The 19,618-nt window shown below is 38.9% G+C and overlaps 1 long non-coding RNA gene across 2 annotated transcripts in view; it reads right to left on the reverse strand.

Moving 5' to 3' along the window:
• Positions 1-912: 912 nt before the first annotated feature.
• LOC120864902 overlaps positions 913-19,618 on the reverse strand; it is a 41,039-nt gene continuing 22,333 nt past the window's right edge. For both annotated transcript variants that reach the window (XR_005721254.1, XR_005721253.1), the window contains 2 exons: positions 13,571-13,693; positions 913-948 (listed from right to left, as the gene is read on the reverse strand). This is a non-coding gene — a long non-coding RNA (uncharacterized LOC120864902). The remainder of the gene's footprint in view (positions 949-13,570; positions 13,694-19,618) is intronic.

Consider the following 19,618-nt stretch of genomic DNA (forward strand, 5'->3'; position numbering starts at 1 on the left):
ATTCGTCTGATTTCTTTTTCTAAGAAACCCCAAAATCATAAAGTTAGAAAGTATTCAATTACTTCTCTTCAGTGTGTAAAATGATGAAGAGGGAGAGTTCAAGTTCTTTTTGTTTTATATTTGTTGTCAAGAATTCATATAATAAAGTCAAATTTGTACAAAATAATTTCACAAAATTATTTTTAAGAGAATCAGTTTCCATAGATCAATTTCAATAGGTCATACAATTCTTTTAACATGAGATCCTTACTTTTATTAGTGCATTATAAATTATTTATCTTGGAAAAATACATTAAAAACAGAATTAGAATATCTTTGATTTATATCTCTCACAGCATTAAGTTAAAATAGTATAATACATGTTATACAGAGGGGAATGTAAATGTGGCCTAAAAGAACATTTTGAGTCAATTTCACATTAAACATTGAATAGAAAAGTTGACTTAAAGCAAGTCACTATATCACTCCACTGCAAGCAAACGTTTCATTTGTAAATAAGGATGAACTCACAGTGTTTGAAAGTATAGTTCATCAAAATCACAACAAGAAACCAAATATTATGAACATGTAAAATTCCATGTTTATTTAATATCCATTACATAGTCGGTTCATTGAAACCAGACTTTGTAAAGACAAATAACATTTCTGATGAACATAAACAATATCATATAGTTGAAATTCATCCTGTATTTTCACATGAATAAAGATGTCATGATGCACGAGTTCTAACAATAAAGACCTTGCCGTGAATTGGCATGGCATCTCTCAGTGCTTCAAGGCAGCACCAGCCCCACCGGCTTGAGAGGAGAGCTTAGCCGCTGAGTATCAAGGGCCTCAGTGATCAGCACGTCTGCACTCAGTGGTCGTGAAACCTTCCCCCAATATCTGAGTTGGTGTCCAGTGTGGTCTGTGTCATGAGGATACATCCAGAGCTCAAGAAGAGTATTCCTAGGACAAAAAATAACAAAACAAAGCCAGAAACTAAAGACAATATATAGATAACGTAAAAAAGCTCACTTTAATCAAGGAAGTATGAGTATTATACAATATCAATTAGTATATTTTTATAGTTGCTCATATTCCTTAAAGTTTACTTTGTGCCAGGTGTGATGTTAAGCACTTTTTTCCCTTTACCATCGTATACAATACTTTAAGCACTATAAGAATACTTTAAAATAAGCACTGTAATTACCTGTTTTATAATTAGGCAGGTAAGTTTGACAGAGGTTAGGAAACTTGAACGTGATTCACAGTAAGTAGTAGAACTAGAATGCCCTTTGTAGCAACAAATACAGTCCTGGGAAGGCCAGTTAGCTTCCTGGGCCCAGCACTGTGGATGAGCTGATAGCTTCCTCAAAGCCATTCACAATCCTGTTCTGCCTTGCTTTTCTTTACGATAGAGGCTGGAAAAGTAAAAGTCTTAATGTTCTAAAAAGACCTCTTTCTGTCTCTATGATGATATTTTTCTTTTTCTTCCAGTTTTTACAATCCAAACCATAGCACAGATTTCCTTGCTCCCTAGAGTAACCATGTAATAGATTTTGACCAAGGAGAAGGTGAAATTGGTAGCTGGAGCTTCCCAGAATTTTTTTTAAGAGACAGACTCAGTTGTACAGCAGATCTCTAGTTATGAGGGTAGATCTCCTGTTAAGTGTTTTAACAGGAAGGAAGAAATAAAAGGAGGGAAGGAGGAAGGGAAAAAGAAAAAAGAGAAAAAGATAAAGAGACAGATTCCTTCCTGATCTCACCTCTCCATTCTTCTTTACTATCCTGGATTATCCATCCTCACATTTGTTGGTACATAAGGAAAAAATCCTATCTGCTAAGCCATGTTAATTTGGTCCTTTATCTACAACTATTTTTAAAGATTTGTGAATTATTGAGGGGGTGGGAGCAATAATCACTAGTATTTGTTAAATAAAAGGATAAGTAACAGTCATATATCTTAATTGTGGTATATTCTATACCATATTTCTACAATTAACTTAATATTGAGTGACTTTCCTTTCATAAATGCTAAACACTAGCACATCTGAAATAGCTATCAGTTCTTCTTGATGTAAGTATGAGGGTTAAAAAAATAAGTTAAACCCTTTGGGTTATATACACGGAAAGATGACTATAGTCCTGATCATAGGGCCCCCAAACCCAGAACTGAACTTATTACTGGGCCCAATACAAAAGGAAAGGAGAAGAATCCAAGAAGGAAAATGAGAATTTTTTGCAGAATGGTAGATACTCAGGTTAAATTGTTTTTCTAGTAAATTGAACAAGACCCACTTTCTAATCTACTCCCTGTGTTAGTGATTGAAATACCATCTCCATGGGTGCATGATCTTAGATAAGTAGTTTCACTTCTCTAAGTTGCCAACTGTTTTCAATCATAAAGTCCATATTTTGCAACCCATCTCATAGGTTTGCTTTAGGGTTAACTAAAATAATGAATGTGAATCGCCTAGTACTGTGCCTGACAATAAAGAACAGTTAACAGACTTTAATCCTCCCTGCCACAGCCCTAACCCAGTTCCCATCACTCATCCCCTTGACAGAAGTTTAACTTCAATCTCTGAAAACATTTTTCTTTTTCTTACTTCACAGCCCAGTCACCATACAGAGACCACATTTGATTGGACACAGATTTTACTGAGAGAAATACCTCCTACTAAGATGTAAGCTGTCTGATCAGTGTTTACATTCCTCAGAATCTTGAGTTTCTAAAGAATTTCCAGTTAGGATATCTGATCAGAAAAGAATGTTTGAGCCCACTATATTAACATTGGATGATTTATCAATCCAAATGATATCTTTTTAAGCTACAATCTTGTCAGCACTTACTATTTATGAAGCACAATGCCTGAGGACCTTAAAGCAATTGTGAACAACAGCAACCCTGTAGTATGGATGATAATATGAAAGCATAGAAAGCAAAAAAACAAAAAATATCCTATAATAGCAGTTTACTGGGAGCTATTCACTATGCTAGGCACTGTCATACATTATCACTAATCCTCTGCAAAATGGGTGTCATAAGCCCTGCATCACAGGAAGAAAAACCAAGGGTCAGAGACTTACTGATAGGTGAATTCAGTTCAGTTCAGTTCAGTTCAGTTCATTTCAGTCGCTCAGTCGTGTCTGACTCTTTGCAACCCCATGAATCGCAGCACGCCAGGCCTCCCTGTCCATCACCAACTCCCAGAGTTCACTCAGATTCATGTCCATCGAGTCAGTGATGCCATCCAGCCATCTCATCCTCTGTCGTCCCCTTCTCCTCCTGCCCCCAATCCTCCCCAGCATCAGAGTCTTTTCCAATGAGTCAAGTCTTTGCAAGAGGTGGCCAAAGTACTGGAGTTTCAGCTTTAGCATCATTCCTTCCAAAGAAATCCCAGGACTGATCTCCTTCAGAATGGACTGGTTGGATCTCCTTGCAGTCCAAGGGACTCTCAAGAGTATTCTCTAGGTGAATTCAAACTGGCTTAATCAGTTTGTTTTCAGACCTTTCATCTCCTGATGCCTGAGCCCTGTACACTTCATGTACTACATCCCAGAAGATGTGCTGATTATGAATTTCTGGGACAAAAAAAGTCAAAGCAGTCATTTGTCTAATATAGTTTGGGACCTTAATTATTTAGATCAAGATGATTTATTGCTAGTAAAAAAATAATAATATCTAATATTACTGTTTGAACCTACAGAGGTCTTGTTTAATCTTCACAACATTTCTGTGAGGTACATATCATTACCTTCTCTTGTAAACAGATGTTCAAATTCAGGTAGAGAAATGGGCTTTCCCAGGCATCAGACCTTAGACCCATACCACAACCCCATCACCTAGTCCAGAGTTCTTTCTGCCATGATGCCATACTTTGCTCTCATGCTACTTTGCCTGAACTTCAGTGAAAATAGGTCAAAGGAAAGGATGAGAATGTGGAGTTATTGCCATCTTTGGTCCTTCTTCCTTCTATTATCTAAAATGCTTTCTGCTGAACAAGGATTTAAAAAAAAAAAATAACTGGGTGTCTTCTAAGAAGGCATTCTGGTAAAGTATGGATTCAATAAAGCAAGTCTTCCCACTGAGCATGGTTGAGTCAGTATTAGAGTGATTTTCTAAAGGTCCTTAGTTCAAGCTTGGTTTTCGGTGTGTTCTTTTTCTCTTCCTTGACGTCTATTTTCAAACCAATAGTGAGTAATCACTTTATGAGCTAGAATAGCTCTGGTGAATTTAACAGGTGCTGTCTAGGTCACCAGTTCAGATTCCAAGATATATGGTTCTGTCTTCTTCTAACCTATGACTTCAAGCAGTAAGACCAGACCAATATCTTTAAACTAGTATATTGTACCAGAAGACCATTCTTTCCTATTTTGATTCAGAGGTGCTGGTGAGGAATCAACTAGGATTGTTACCTCTGAGAACTGGCAGGGCAGTAAGCATCATTCAGTCCACTGACATATTTAATAGCATGTCTTTTATGCTGTTAGAAACAGGAGAGCTAGATATAAGCAACCTGATGAAGTGGGATAGTGTATATTCCTTTAAAAAAAAAATCATCTGTAGTTTGGGAAAGGAGAAATTCGGTTGAATGACAGAAAGAGCAGCAAGGAAGAGTTGACAAAGAAGATAATGATGATCCAAATTTTAACTAATCAGAAAGAATGATAAACTGAGTCAATAGCTAAACCTGGGAAGGAGAGAGAATCAAATGCCAACATGTCAACTCTGAAGACTAGGGAACCCTGGACAATAAAGCACAAGGTCAGCTAATTCAGCACTCAGTTATTCTCAGTTAGCTTTTTGATGATCTCTAAGTATTTAAAAACTTTGTCAAGTATTATTAAGAAAGTGTTAGTCACTCAGTCATGTCCGACTTCTGAGACCTCAGGACTATAGCCCGCCAGGCTCCCCCGTCCATGGAATTCTCCTGGCAAGAATACTGGAATGGGTAGCCTTTCCCTTCTCACAGGCTTCCCTGGTGGCTCAGCTGGTAAAGAATCCGCCTGCAATGCGGGAGACTTGGGTTTGGATCCCTGGGTTGGAAAGATCCCCTGGAGTAGGGAGTGGCTACCCACTCCAGTATTCTGGCCTGGAGAAGTCCATGGACAGTAGAGTTCAGGGGGTCGCAAAGAGTGAGGCACAACTGAACGACTGTCACTTTCACTTTTCCCTTCTGCAGGGGAGAAGTCTAGGAAGCTAGACTCACACATTGCAGGCGTATTTTTTACCATCTGAGCCACCAGGGCATGGCAACCCACTCCAGTTTCCTGCCTAGAGAATCCCGTGGACAGAGGAGCCTGGCAGGCTACAGTCCATGGGGTTGCAGAGTTTGACACTACTAAAGCAGCTTAGCAGGCATGCATGCATTACTAAGGAAAGGTACATGAATCAGGAAGACTGAGTAATACTTACAGATAGTATCCTGGTTCTTAGAGTGGACCAAAGACGTAAAGGTGTCCTTCACAGCCTCCCACTTACAAAGGCTTCTGTTTGTGCCACACCTTACATATTTTTTATTTCTTCTTGAACCCTTGTTTATGATTGTGAAATGCCATACTAGCAGGAATAAACACTTTTATTTCGTTATTCTCTCTAACAAATGTTTAGTCTTTAATCTTTGCAACAAGCCTCTGAGATAGGATCCATTATTAACCCTATTTTACATGTGAGAAAGCTGGCATAGCGAGATCTGAAACTCTCCAAGTTCATGGAGATAATTCATTAGTGAAGCAAGGATTCAAACTCAGGCAGTTTTCTCCAAGTCCTTGCTCTTAACCACTACACTCACTATATTTAAAGCAATTAAAATATGTTATAGTTTTCTAAAGACAAAACTTCAGCTACAAATAGAGCTATAGATGTGTTTCCAAATATTTAGTGGTTCTATAACTTTCCTGAAAAATAAAATAGTTTTCTATTCAGAAGCGACGATTTAATTCCTAATCTGTTTAGGTATGCAAATTATATTTTTAAAAATAAAAATGATAATATTATTTTTATAACAATTATTTAAAAAATACAAAAATTTCATGAAGAACCTAAAAATTATAATATTTGAACTGGCTTTGTTAAAAAGCTAAGCCAGAGCTAACAGGGCACTGCTTTGAGGCATGTCTAGTTTATAAATAACGAAAGACTCCTATATTCCTACCATCATTTCTGGGCACTGTAAACATTGTTTGTATTAATGAAAATGCTAGTTCAGTTGGTGGCATTTTAAACAAGGAAGCAGAGGCTCTACTTTGAAGTTGAACATAAACATAATTGGAAAAGGTGATGATGAACTAAACCATATTTACACAAGCATTTGAAATAATGGCTCATGAGTCCTGTAGGATATTTTTCCCCTTTAAAGACAATCACACACAGTACTCTATTGGTTCATTTCTTGGCATCTTATTCATGCTATAAATCTCCCTGCTGGATAGGAAATCTAGTCATATAACCATCATTTTTCAAATTAAGCTCATTTCCCTTGCTGAGTGCTTAGATGAAGTAAAATCTAAGGATTTCTCAATTTGTTTCATTATTTTTTTTTTTTGAAATCAGAATTTCAACCAGTGGCAAGTAGAATGAAAACCTTGTAAACTTTGTACTGTGGTAGGGGAGGATGTGATGGGAGTATGTGTGCGTGTTTGTGTGGTTCACTCATGTTCCCAACCAGAGACTATTGCAATGATGACAAAAATTTGGGACTAGGGACTGGTAAATATGCATTCTCTGAGAAAAATGCAAATTTAAAATGAGGTGGACTTTACCTCAATTGCATATTTATTTAGCAAAGTCATAGAAAACCCAGCCTCATTTCAGGTTTCTTGAAAAGTAAACCAAAAAATGATTGAGCATCTCTGATAAAAGTGTGCAGATACGGCTAAAATGCTGAATATTACAGAAAGAAAAGAAACTTCCTACACTTAAAAAAAATCAAAACTTATTTTAACCAAAATCATTTCTAGGCAATCTAGTGAGTAAATTGTGAACATCTAAGCCTGAACCTTTTTTGAAGTTTTCCTGAAAGTTGCACACTTGGAATTTCTATCTCTGGCCTTACTAGAAGCATGAACTTCCCATCTGCATATACAAGACATACACTCTCCAAGAAGATACTAGCATAAGTTACACTAGCATTCAGTTCAGTCGCTCAGTCGTGTCCGACTCTTTGCGACCCCGTGAATCACAGTATGCCAGGCCTCCCTGTTCATCACCATCTCCCGGAGTTCACTCAGACTCACATCCATCGAGTCCGTGATGCCATCCAGCCATCTCATCCTCGGTTGTCCCTTTCTCCTCCTGCCCCCAATCCCTCCCAGCATCAGAGTCTTTTCCAATGAGTCAACTCTTCGCATGAGGTGGCCAAAGTACTGGAGTTTCAGCTTTAGCATCATTCCTTCCAAAGAAATCCCAGGGCTGATCTCCTTCAGAATGGACTAGTTGGATCTCCTTGCAGTCCAAGGGACTCTCAAGAGTCTTCTCCAACACCACAGTTCAAAAGCATCAATTCTTCGGCGCTCAGCCTTCTTCACAGTCCAACTCTCACATCCATACATGACCACAGGAAAAACCATAGCCTTGACTAGACGGACCTTAGTCGGCAAAGTAATGTCCCTGCTTTTCTTTTTGTGTGTGTGTGTGTGTGTGTGTCCCTGCTTTTCAATATGCTATCTAGGTTGGTCATAAATTTTCTTCCAAGGAGTAAGCGTCTTTTAATTTCATGGCTGCAATCACCATCTGCAGTGATTTTGGAGCCCCCAAAAATAAAGTCTGACACTGTTTCCACTGTTTCCCCGTCTATTTCCCATGGAGTGATGGGACCGGATGCCATGATCTTCGTTTTCTGAATGTTGAGCTTTAAGCAAATTTTTTGCTCTCCTCTTTCACTTTCATCAAGAGGCTTTAGTGGTTCTCAAAATGTGATCTAAGAACTCCTGGCGCTCCATGGAAATACTGTATGTAGCCTATAATGTAGGTTAGTCAGTGGCGATGGCCATCCTCTTTGTTTTGGCATAAGCTAATAATTACTTAAAATTAGATGTCAGCTCCTATTGCTTCATCAAAGACAGCACTAATTCTGATTAACTACATTAAAGGGTATGACTGAAGTAGAAGTAGGCAATGGATTTTTGGATTTATCCAAGGGCCTGAAAATTGAAGTATTTTTCTAGTCATGTTCAGTAGATTTTCCAGACTGCTGAAGATTTCCAGACTATTGTAGATTTCCAGACTACTGTAGATTTCCAGACTACAGTATTCTATGAGAAAAAGTTTACCCATTCTAAAGGAAGTAGGTTTCAAATGACAATATGGAGTGTAATTTCCACTGGAATGGTTTCTCTTAATCGTGATTGGTGAAAACCATTCCCCTTGCTGTAGTGCTTTAGTGCCCAAAGGGACCATAGTTCCTAAAGTCTTCAGACTGCCTTTCAGAACATTAACATATTCTTCCCAGTCTTACAATGGTCGCACCTTAAGGGAAGGAGTTGTGGCCTTCTTTTCTTTCCTTTTATCTTTTGTTGTGTGCCTAGCACCTAAGAGTCTGCTCCACAGAATCATCTTAAATGAATGCATGCTGCTAAGTCGCTTTAGTCGAGTCCGACTCTGTGCGACCCCATAGATGGCAGCCCACGAGGCTCCCCCATCTCTGGGATTCTCCACGCAAGAACACTGGAGTGGGTTGCCATTTCCTTCTCTGATGCATGAAAGTGAAAAGTGAAAGTGAAGTTGTGTCTGACACTCAGTGACCCCATGGACTGCAGCCTTCCAGGCTCCTCCGTCCATGGGATTTTCCAGGCAAGAGTCCTGGAGTGGGTTGCCCTTGCCTTCTCTGAAATGAATGCATAAAGATACTTAAAGTAGATGCTTTGATGTAGAGTAATCTTCGATTACCTAAATGAAAAATTATTATCATAAGGAAAGTAAAAACCATAATCCATTAGAAATGTCCAACCACCTCACGCCATGCCAAAATGTTTTCTGATATAAAGGGCATTTTTGTGACAACCTCCCCCCACCCCCCGCATAATCATTGGCATAAGAACACTGGCCTCCATTTCCACATCATTGTCTCCCTGCCTCAGATATAGGATGCTTCATGACTCTAAAAACCTTCTCTCGACCTCAAGCTTTAGACCCACCAAGCTTAGGTGTCATTACCAATTCTATGCCATTTTATAAGATCATCTAGACCAGAGTACTCAAGCATCTTACAAAATGCTCTTTTGTGAGCACTCGTGTTTTGGAGAAAGTGACCAGTCTGTCACTTCCAGGATCCCAATGTTATCTTACTTCTCTGCTGGCACCTTTCTGACCCACCAGAGGTTGTGGAGGAGGGATACTGTGGAAAGACTACTTAAGTCTGATTGTTGAAGCAATTAAACAATGTGTCAAGTTAAAATGATACCATATCTTAACAAACTAGACCTCATACAGGACTGAAGGAGATCACATTGAATATGGTCCCAGGAAACTGAGGTTGCTGTCTTAGAGGGACAAGAAGAACATTCCAGGGACTTCCCTGGTGGTCCAGTGGTTAAGAATTCACCCTGCAGTGCAGAGGACACTGGTTCAGTCCCTGGTCCAGGAAGATTTCACATGTCATGGAACAACTAAGCCCCTACACCACAACTACTGAGTCAGCTCTCTAGATCCCAGGAGCCACAAGTACTGAAGCCCACCCACCCAGAGTCCATGCTCCTCAAAAGAGAAGCCACAGCAATGAGAAGCCTGAGCACCGCAGTGAAGAGCAGCCCCTGCTCGTCCAAACCGAGAGAGCCAAACCGAGAGAGCCAAACCGAGAGAGCCCAACCGAGTGTGCATCAGTGGAGAACCATCACAGCCAGAATAAAGAGATACATTTTCTCAGTAAAAGAACATTCCTCAAAGAGGAAACAATTATGCAGATGTCAGAAAGATGCAAGTTGGAAATTTTAAGTTGAGGAGGTAAATAGTTCAGAAATTCAAATTTGAAGTCAAAAGTTTATCAAAATTTTTTCTCTCCTTCAGTCCTTTAAGAAGGGTAATAGAGAGCAAGAAAATTCTGTAATTGGTTAAAGGGCAAAGGTGTGTGTGCTCTTGACAGGTGGCAGGGGGCGGGCAGTGGTGGAAAAAAATCCAGCTGACTTCAGTTCAACTAAGTGACCCTTACTTGCTGAGTAGAAGACCCAAGCAGTAGGCCAGTTAAGGAGGACTGCCATGAAAGATGGGTGACCGCTGAGTCAGAAACCCTGGCAACAAAAGTGATTTTTTTTTTTTTTAAATCAGGTTGGTGGTTGCAGAGGGTTAGACAATGTTGAAGTTGGCCTGGTTGACTCACGCAGACAATTTCTCTGTAGTATAAAAGGTTGTTTGATAGCATTTTTCTCCACAGCAGAACTTTTTTCAAAATTGGAGTCAATCCTCTCAAACCCTGTCACTGCTTTATCAACTAAATTTATGTAATATTCTAAGTCATTTCAATAATCTTCACAACATCTTCATCAGAAGTAGATTTTATCTACTTCCTTTGCTCATCCATAGGTAGTAACCCCTCACCTGGTAAAGTTTTATCATGAGACTGCAGCAACGCAGTCTCATCTTTAGACTCCTTTCTAATTCTCTTGCTATTTCTACCACATCTGTACCTTTTCCTCCACTGAAGTCTTGAACCCCTCAAAGTCATCCATGAGGGTTGAAATCAACTTCTTCCAAACTCTTGTTAATGTTGATATTTTGACCTCTTCCCATGAATCACAAATCTTGTTAATGGCATCTAGAGTAGTGAGTTCTTTCCAGAAAAATTTCAATTTACTTTGCCCAGATCTATTAGAGGAATCACCATGTATGGCAGCAACAGTCTTACACAATGTTTTTCCTTAATAAGATTTGAAAGTTTAAATTATTCCTTGATCCATGAGCTCTAGATAGGTGTTGTGTTGACAGTCATGAAAAGAGCATTAATCTTGTACATCCTCCTCAGAGCTCTTAGGTGTCCAGGTGCCTTGTCAATGTGCAGTAATATTTTGAAAGGAATCTTGTTTTCTGAGCAGTAGGTCTCAACAATGGGCTTAAAATATTCAGTAAACTATGTTGTCAAAAGATTTGCTGTCATCCAGGCTTTGCTGTGCCATTTAGAGAGCACAGGCAAAGTAGATTTGGCCTAATTCTTAAGGACCCTAGGATTTTCAGAATGGTCACTGAGCACTGGCTTCAAGTCACCAGCTGCATTACCCCTAATTAGAAAGTCAGCCTGTCCTTTGAAAGCTTTGAATCCAGGCCTTGACTTCTCTCAAGCTATGGAAGTCCTAGATGGCATCTTCTTGCAGAAGGCTGTGTTTCATCTACCTTGAAAATGTGTTGTTTAGTGAAGTCACCTTCGTCAAATTTCTTAGCTCGATCTTCTGAATGACCTGCTACAGCTTCTATACCAGCACCTGCTGCTTCAGTTTGCATGTGGGTGTTAAGGGGGTGCTAAGGTTTCCTTCAACCTCGGGAACTAACCTCTGCAAGTTGCACACTTTTCTGTCCTCACTCTCTCAGCCTTCACAGGGTTGAAGAGTTAGGGCCTTGTTCTGGATTATGCTTCAGCTTAAGGGAATATTGTGACTGTTTTCTTGTTTGTTTATTTTTAATTCATTTTTAATTGGAGGATAATTGCTTTATAATGTTGTGTTGGTTTCTCCTGTACACCACCACGAATCTGCCATAAGTATACATATTTTGTGACTAGTTTAATCTTCTATCCAGACCATTAAAACTTTCTCCCTATCAGCAATAAGACTGTTTCACTTTGTTATCACTCATGTGTTCACTGGAGTAGCACTTTTAATTTCCTTCAAGAACTTTCCCTTTGCATTTAAAACTTAGTTAACTGTTTGGCACAAGAGGCCTAGCTTTTAGCCTATCTCGGCTTTCAACATGCCTTCCTCACTAAGCTTAATTATTTCTAGCTTTTGATTTAAAGTGAGAAGCATGTGACTCTTTCTTTCAATTGAACACTTAGAGGCCATTGTAGGGTTATTAACTGGCCTAATTTCAATTTGTTGTGTCTCAGGAAATAGAGAGCTCTGAGGAGAGGGAGAGAAAGGGAAGGGCAGGTCAGTGGAGCAGTTGTAACACACACAACATTTATCAGTTAGATTTGCTGACTCATTTGGGCATGGTTTGTGACACCTTGAAACAAATAGAACAGTAACATCAAAGATCGCTGATTTACAGATCACCATAACATATATAATAATACTGAAAAAGTTTGAATTATTGTGAGAATTACAGAAATGTGACACAGAGATACAAAGCGAGAAAATACTGTTGGAAAAATGGTGCTGATCAACTTGTTCCATGCGAGGTTGCCACAAACCATCAATTTGTAAAACCCGCAACAACAACAACAAAAACCCTACACAGTGTATATGAAGTGCAGTAAAGCAAAGTGCACTAAAATGAGATAAGCCTGTGGGTACTTTACTCTCCTCGAGACTCAGTTGCCTCATCTGTAAATGGGACCACTGGGACCTCCTTCACAAATGAGGAGGATGGGCACATCTGAGACAGCAGTTCTTTTTGAACCTGGAAAGGGTGAACACTAAGAAAGATGATGCTAGTGGGAGTTGCACTGTAGAAGAAACACCTGAATGGAGAGCTGAATATTGGAGTCTGTTCCAATTATGATAAAACTATGGAATGACCTGGTATTGATAAATAAGTAAATAGGTCTTTGTGTCCGAATTCTCACTGATGAACCGGGGGAGATTTCAGGACATATAAAGCAGTTGAGCCTCCTAAGCAAGACCAAAGATATAAAAGTCATTTGTGGGTCACAGACACTAAACTGGCTCATATTGACACACATCACTAAAGAGGCATTGTGGAATCTTCACAGTAGTGTTCACAAATAGAGTTGCTTCTAGTCTACCCTCCTCTTTCTTTTCAAGAGAGAAAAGTTTATAAAGATTGGGTACCTGAGATGGAATCCTGCATGGTGTGAGGTGCTCCTGGATAAAGGGCAATCTCAGGAATGAGTCAAGGAGCTGCAAAGATGAGTTTCAGGCTATTATGAGAATGGTTCACAGATTATCCCCAATTTTACCTGGTTGTCATTTCTGCTCTGGAACAATTATACTCAGGAGTTCTTAGAAGAAAATCTAAGAGGGTAGAGCAGAATCCTTTCCTGATGAGTGGTGCTCAGTGGCCTTCCTTTCATGGAGTCTGTGGTGTGCATGGAATAAGCCTCCTTGGAACTCCCCAGAGACAGAAACTTCTCTCATGACTGTTCACCTCAGCCTTCAGAATCAGGAATGAAATGTCAGAGGGCCTGAAAATGGGAATCCTCCATATGGGAGAGTATTAGTTACTTGGAAAAAGAGTAGTGAAGTTCCTCTGTCTCTAGTTTACAACCTGGATGCTATTTACACGTTAAGAGAATCAGCCTATTTCTCACTTCAACCCTTGGACTTAATACTTTATTACTAGCCCTTAGTTACTCCTGTAGACAACTCAGTGACATGGTGCCTATTAGTCCCATTGCTGGAATAAGTGACACTGAGACAGAGCAAAGTGAAGGGATTAGTTTCCACCTGGCTGGAATTTGTAAGCGTATTAAATACTTACTCTGTTTTACCTCTTTCCATATTCAGTATAGATCATAACTGGACAGCAACAATAGATCATAACACCCAGCTGACTGATGAGTCTGCTTGACCATCTGCTCACCTCTTCTCTTCCTCCCCTCCCCTGATGAGAGAGACAGGCTTCAGTTAACAGAAATTAAGTGGACAAGACAATAAGAGGAAACCTTTTTGTTGTCCTTGTTCAGTCGCTCAGTCGTGTCAGACTCTTTGCGACCCCGTGGACTGCAGCACACCAGGCTTCCCTGTCCTTCACTGTCTCCCAGAGTTTGCTCAGACTCAGTGATACCATCCAACCATCTCATCCAGTGTAGCCCCCCTCCTCTCCTGCCCTCAATCTTTCCCAGCATCAGGGCCTTTTCCAATGAGGGGAAAAGCATCAGGATCTTTTCTTTCTTTGTATCAGGTGACCAAAGTATTAAGAGCTTCAGCATCAGTCCTTCCGATGAATAGAATATTCAGGGTTGATTCCTTTAGGACTGACTGGTTTGATCTCCTTGCAGTCCAAGGGACTCTCAAGAGTCTTTTCTCCAGCACTACAATTCAAAAGCATCAGTTCTTTGGCACCCAGCTTTCTTTATGGTCCAACTCTCACATCTGTACATGACTACTGGAAAAACCTTTTATTTATTTATTTTTAAAGCCAATAGTTCAGTGACCACTATCATTCTGAAATTTTGTTCCCTGTCCTTCAGAATATCTACTCAGCTGAGAGATAAATACCTTTGGACGCCTTGACTCTGTTAGAAGAAAGTTGCACTTACATTCCTCTCAGATCTTGCAGAAATACTTTTTATAGAGAATCACTGGATTTCACAAAAATGTCTAGATCTCTTTTTTCAGACTACAAGTTTAATTATTATATCTGTAAGATCTGCAGGACACATACTTTCTCCTTAATTTAAATTTCCCCTTTTTCTAGTAGCATTTTAACTTTGTAATGAAAACTTGTACATGTTTTTTAAAAATTACTAGCTAGAAAATTAGTCTTGCTATGTTTTCAAGTATTCAAGACTTGTAAATCTAAAACAAAATAAAACACATTTTATTTTCAAAACAGAAAAAACAACTTGCTTATTTTGAATTTAATGTATACATTTTTATATACTGGAGAATTTCCCTCCACTTTTCTTTTTAAGAAGAAAAAATTCATGTCTCACAAATCTAGCTTAATTTTCCTAATGTTTATAGTTCTTCTTCAATAACCTTATCTAGTCATGGATATGAAGAAATATGTGTTTTTTTTTTCAAGCTTACACTTATTGTGTATTGTTCACAAAGTGATGGGGAAAAGGCCACCTCGTAGAAAATGATTCAAAGTAGTCATTTTTTAGAAGTGATTGAATTAAAGAGGTGATATCACTTGGTGTGAAGAGCTGACTCTTTGAAAAAGACCCTGATCTGGGGAAAGACTGAAGGCAAAGGGAAAAGGGAGTGGCAGAGGATGAGATGGTCAGATAGCATCACCAATTCAATAGATGTGAATGTGAACAAACTCTTGGAGATAACAGAGGACAGAGGAGCCTGGCATGCTGCAATCCATTGGGTGGCAGAGTCGGACGAGACTTGGCAACTGAACAATAGCAGCAACAATCACTTGTTGAGTAGCCTGAGGACTGCACTCCTGACTTTGGGATTTTCTGCCCCCTCAAAGCTTTGGATCTCCCACCTGTCCTGTGAGTGAGTCGGTCTCCAGCCCCAACAGAAGCATCATGATTTTTGCCAAAAAAGTGACTCCAGCTTTTATTTAATATTTGGGCTACTGTGTAAATATCCCTGCAGTAATTTTAACTTAGATTTTATCTTTAGCTTATTTTATCTTAAACTTAGATAAATGTGTTTTGAAAGGAAGCTTTGTTTTTATGCCACGAATAGATGATGACCTGGAAAATTTAATTTAATGAAAACTATACAATATTTTTGGATAAGGACATGGCAACCCACTCCAGTGTTCTTGCCTGGAGAATCCCGGGGACAGAGGAGCCTGGTAGGAGACCGTCTATGGGGTCGCACAGAGTCAGACACGACTGAAGCGACTTAGCAGCAGCAGCATACAATATTTTTAAGTTCTAGCTCCACATAGCTGTCTGCTGGAGACTGAGCCTGAGGCTTGCCTTGTGTTTCTAAAAAAGGAAGGAAAAACTGTTAGATAGTTCTTTGTCAGCACCAGTCTTAGACTTTCTTCTTGATAGAAATAATTAGAAAGTCTTAAAAATCCTGAGATGTAGTGCATTTTCTCATTGTATCATCCAATATTGATATGCCTCCTAAAATTGTCTTGTACATACTAATGCTATACATCCCTCCACCTGGGAAACACTGGGTTGTATGTTGTCCATGACTTCCGCCAGCTTTAACAATTTATTATACTGCAAATCCATAATTTTAATTTACAGACACACAACAGACACAGGGGTACATTCCTCTTCCAGTGCTTTGAAAAGCTAAGATGCAAACATTTTGTAGGAAGAGCTGACTTTTCTCTACTCCATGACTCTGAGCAACTTGTTCAGACACGAAAAGGTAATGAGGAAGTGTGAATAAGAAGTGGTCAACTTGATTTAGTTGTTGCAAAAGATCTTTATCTAATAATCAAATTGGAAAATGTCATTAAATCGGTCAAACTATTTTTGGTAACACTGAAAGGCAAATGCTGTGATCAGTTTAACAAAATAGCTGTATTTCAGTAGAGAATTGATGCAGTTTGATAATACTGCAAAACTTACTGAAGCATCTTTAATGTGTTCTAACTGCCCAGTGACCATTTACATAATGAAAGTGAATGTCTTTAAAATGGAAATGAATAGCTATTTCCATTTATAATTTTTTTGTGTTTGTTTTTGGATATATGCTTATACGTGTGTGCTTATTTGTGTCCAACTCTTTGTGACCCCTTGTACTGTAGCCTGCCAGGCTCCTCTCTCCATGGAATTTTCCAGGCAAGAATACTGGAGTGGGTTGCCATTTCCTTCTCCAGGGGAGCTTCCCAACCCAGAGATTGATCCTACGTCTTCTAAAGCTCCTAATTTGGCAGGCAGATTCTTTACCACTAAGCCACCTGTAAGCTTGTACAGACAGAGTAACTACCTCAGTTCAAAAACTTTACACTCTCGTTTGTAGAGTGCTGCTAGGGTTACACAAGCATGTTATCCAACATGAGCAATTAAAGCTGACTCACATAGAAAGTGGCAATGGAAATGAGTGGGAAGGTTCATTGTAGTTTTTTACTTCTACTGTTAACATAAAACACCATACTGACAATTGAGATATCAGTATTTTTCAATAGCCCATTTTACTTGGCAGGCACCCCAAAGAGTTCCATCCATCTGCCTGGGACTCGGAGGTGATACTTTTCATAAGATTAAAGTTGGTGCTAGTCACTGCAGATACTTCTGAGTGAGTGAGAGGTAAATCGCCCTCACCAATAACAGCCTCAAAAAGTCCCCGTGGCACCTGTCACTGTGAGATTGCATTTTCAGTTAGTGCAAGCTTCTGCTGCTCCCTTATTCCTTCACCTGCTTAGTTTCTACTTCACTATGCTTAGAAAACAACAAACACATGCAAGGCCCACAAGTGCCAAGGCAAATTACCCACAGTATCTGCAAAACCAAACCCTGGGGTGGGATCTTGAAATTCAGTGGCTCAGTGTTTTGGAGCTCAAAGGCCTGGGAACCACATCTGGGTTCCATGCCTAAGTGTGTGATGTTCAGCACTCAGTTGTCTTCACTGATTTTCAGTCTTCCTTTCTCTAAAGGAAAGGATAAGAAGGGGTCTTGACAGCTATTTTTTAGTTTAACATCTTATGATTCTGTATTGACATCTAGCATTAAAAATATTGTTTAATAATCTAAGACTTTAAAGGAGAACCCAGTCTGGCAGAAAGTCTTAACAAGAATAGGCAGCACAAACTCTCATCAAGTCATTCACTGTATTAAGGAATTAATCATAGACCTACAATTAGACAGATATTATGTCTCTGATTTGCTGCTTAACTCATTGACTCTGCTATATATTGACCTTCAAAAAGCTAAAGAATGATAGATATCGACCTAGCCATTAAGTAATTGATCTGCAAACATACCTGCATTAATATTTTATTGATTGCATTTCATTTTAATTGTAGTGTGGTTAAAATTCCAATGAGATAACTATCTTCCTTTAATGTGAAAAACCCCAGAGAACAGTAGCTCTGAAACATTTATCATAAAAATAAACAGAGACTATTACCCAACAATTATGTTTAAAGATGTCTGTGAGTAAACTAGACTAATATAGGCCTTCATGTAAAACCAGTGATTTGCATGGCACTTTGCTGGGAGAGCATGTTTCCACAGATAAGCAGCATATTCCTAACTCAGAGGGCTAGCTGGGAAAGCACACTTAAACTGTGATTTACTTTTCCACAACAGCTCCATCCTACAACCCATTACTCAAAGCCAAAGACTATGTTTTCCAAAAAGTTTGTCAAAACCAACGGAATGTATTTATTTTGTATTTGAACCAAAATGTGATAACTTGTAACCACACAATTTTAAACTCTGATATTCTTCTTTTTATCCAAGAGCAGAAGTCTGGTTTTTAGAAAGGTAGTTGGGAATAGTAGTTTCAATCAGCTAACCTCTGTTGAAATTTGGCTTTTCTTTAAAAAAAAAAAAAAAAGCAATATATACTTCAGTAGAGGTTTGGCTCAGCTTTTTATTAAAGTGGCTCAGAGAAAATGATCTTCAGTTGGTGTTTCCTTCTTCTGGTCCTTCAGCACACTATTGAAGGCCTGTTTGTGTCAGGTACATAGTCATATTCTCATGTGCATTCCTTATCACAGTGTTTTCCCAATGGAATCAAATATAAAGCATCTCAAGCTTAGGACCATATTTCAGAAGCCAAATATCAACCCACTCCTGCAACTAGAAAAGAAAAGGAAGTCGGAGCTAATAACCATGAAAAAATATTCTGTCAGAGATCCCAAGATCTCCTTCAGCTCTGCCATCACCTTCCTGAATTCTCTGCGTTCCACACCTGATTTTCTTTAGAAGGAAGAGGCAGCCTTGCAAAAAGAAGAATGCTGCCTCCATGGCCAGACAGATTTGCTTTTGAAGCCTCACTTCTCCATTAACCAGATGTGGAACCCGGCAAGTTGTTAAAACCTCTTTAAGCCTAAGTTCCTTCTCTAAGTTGAAAATAATAATATCCTACTCAAGGTTGCTGCAGGGATAAGATGAGATAATGTGAGTAAAGCTCTTAGTACTGCATTTGCAAATGATAAGCACTCAGGAGAGTGTAGCTTCAATTTAATCTTGTCATTAGCAGAGCATAGAGCTGACAGATGAACTAAGATTTATTAAGTTCCTAGCACTCCTTGGGCAAAAAGAGGTTCTGGAAATTACCCTCTCCCTACCCCCGACCTCACCCCACTTTCTTTTTTATGAATTTGAGAGCTAATTCTCTAGCTTGTGTACCATCTTTCCCTTCATCTTCTCTTTCTAATTCTTCATAGTTCATTTTAGAAATATCATTGTACATCAGCATAACCACCAGCAGATGAAAACAGCAAAAGAAAAAGTAAAAATTCAAATTATTAGCTAAAAGTTATTCAGTAGTAGTTATTTCTGGGTGGTGGAATTCATGATAATTTTTATCTTCTTGACTTATTTTTTATGTTTTCCAAACTTCTACATTGACATAAGAAAATTAAAAAGTGTGAGTGTGTGTTTTGCTGAGGGAAGTTACTTTTAAAGCTCAGTAAAGATATGTTTATAGGGGATTGTCTGAAATAACTGGAGCATGCATGAGTATTATTTTATTTTAGCCAAAAGCCCAGGACTTAGGGTTAAAGACATTGATGTCAATGCTAGTACAATGATTTACTTAACATTTCTAAGCCTCATTTCTCTCGTCCATAAAATGGGGTAGTAATATCATTCTCCAATAATTCTTTGAAGATTAAGCAACATTGCATGTGAAAAATATATGATATATGGCAGAGAGATAGAGCTCAAATGTATTAGTTGACTTGTAACTTGAAGAGTATCTC

The sequence above is a fragment of the Oryx dammah genome, unplaced genomic scaffold (assembly GCF_014754425.2).
Source record: "Oryx dammah isolate SB20612 unplaced genomic scaffold, SCBI_Odam_1.1 HiC_scaffold_5, whole genome shotgun sequence".
In the NCBI taxonomy this organism is placed as follows: Eukaryota; Metazoa; Chordata; class Mammalia; order Artiodactyla; family Bovidae; genus Oryx; species Oryx dammah.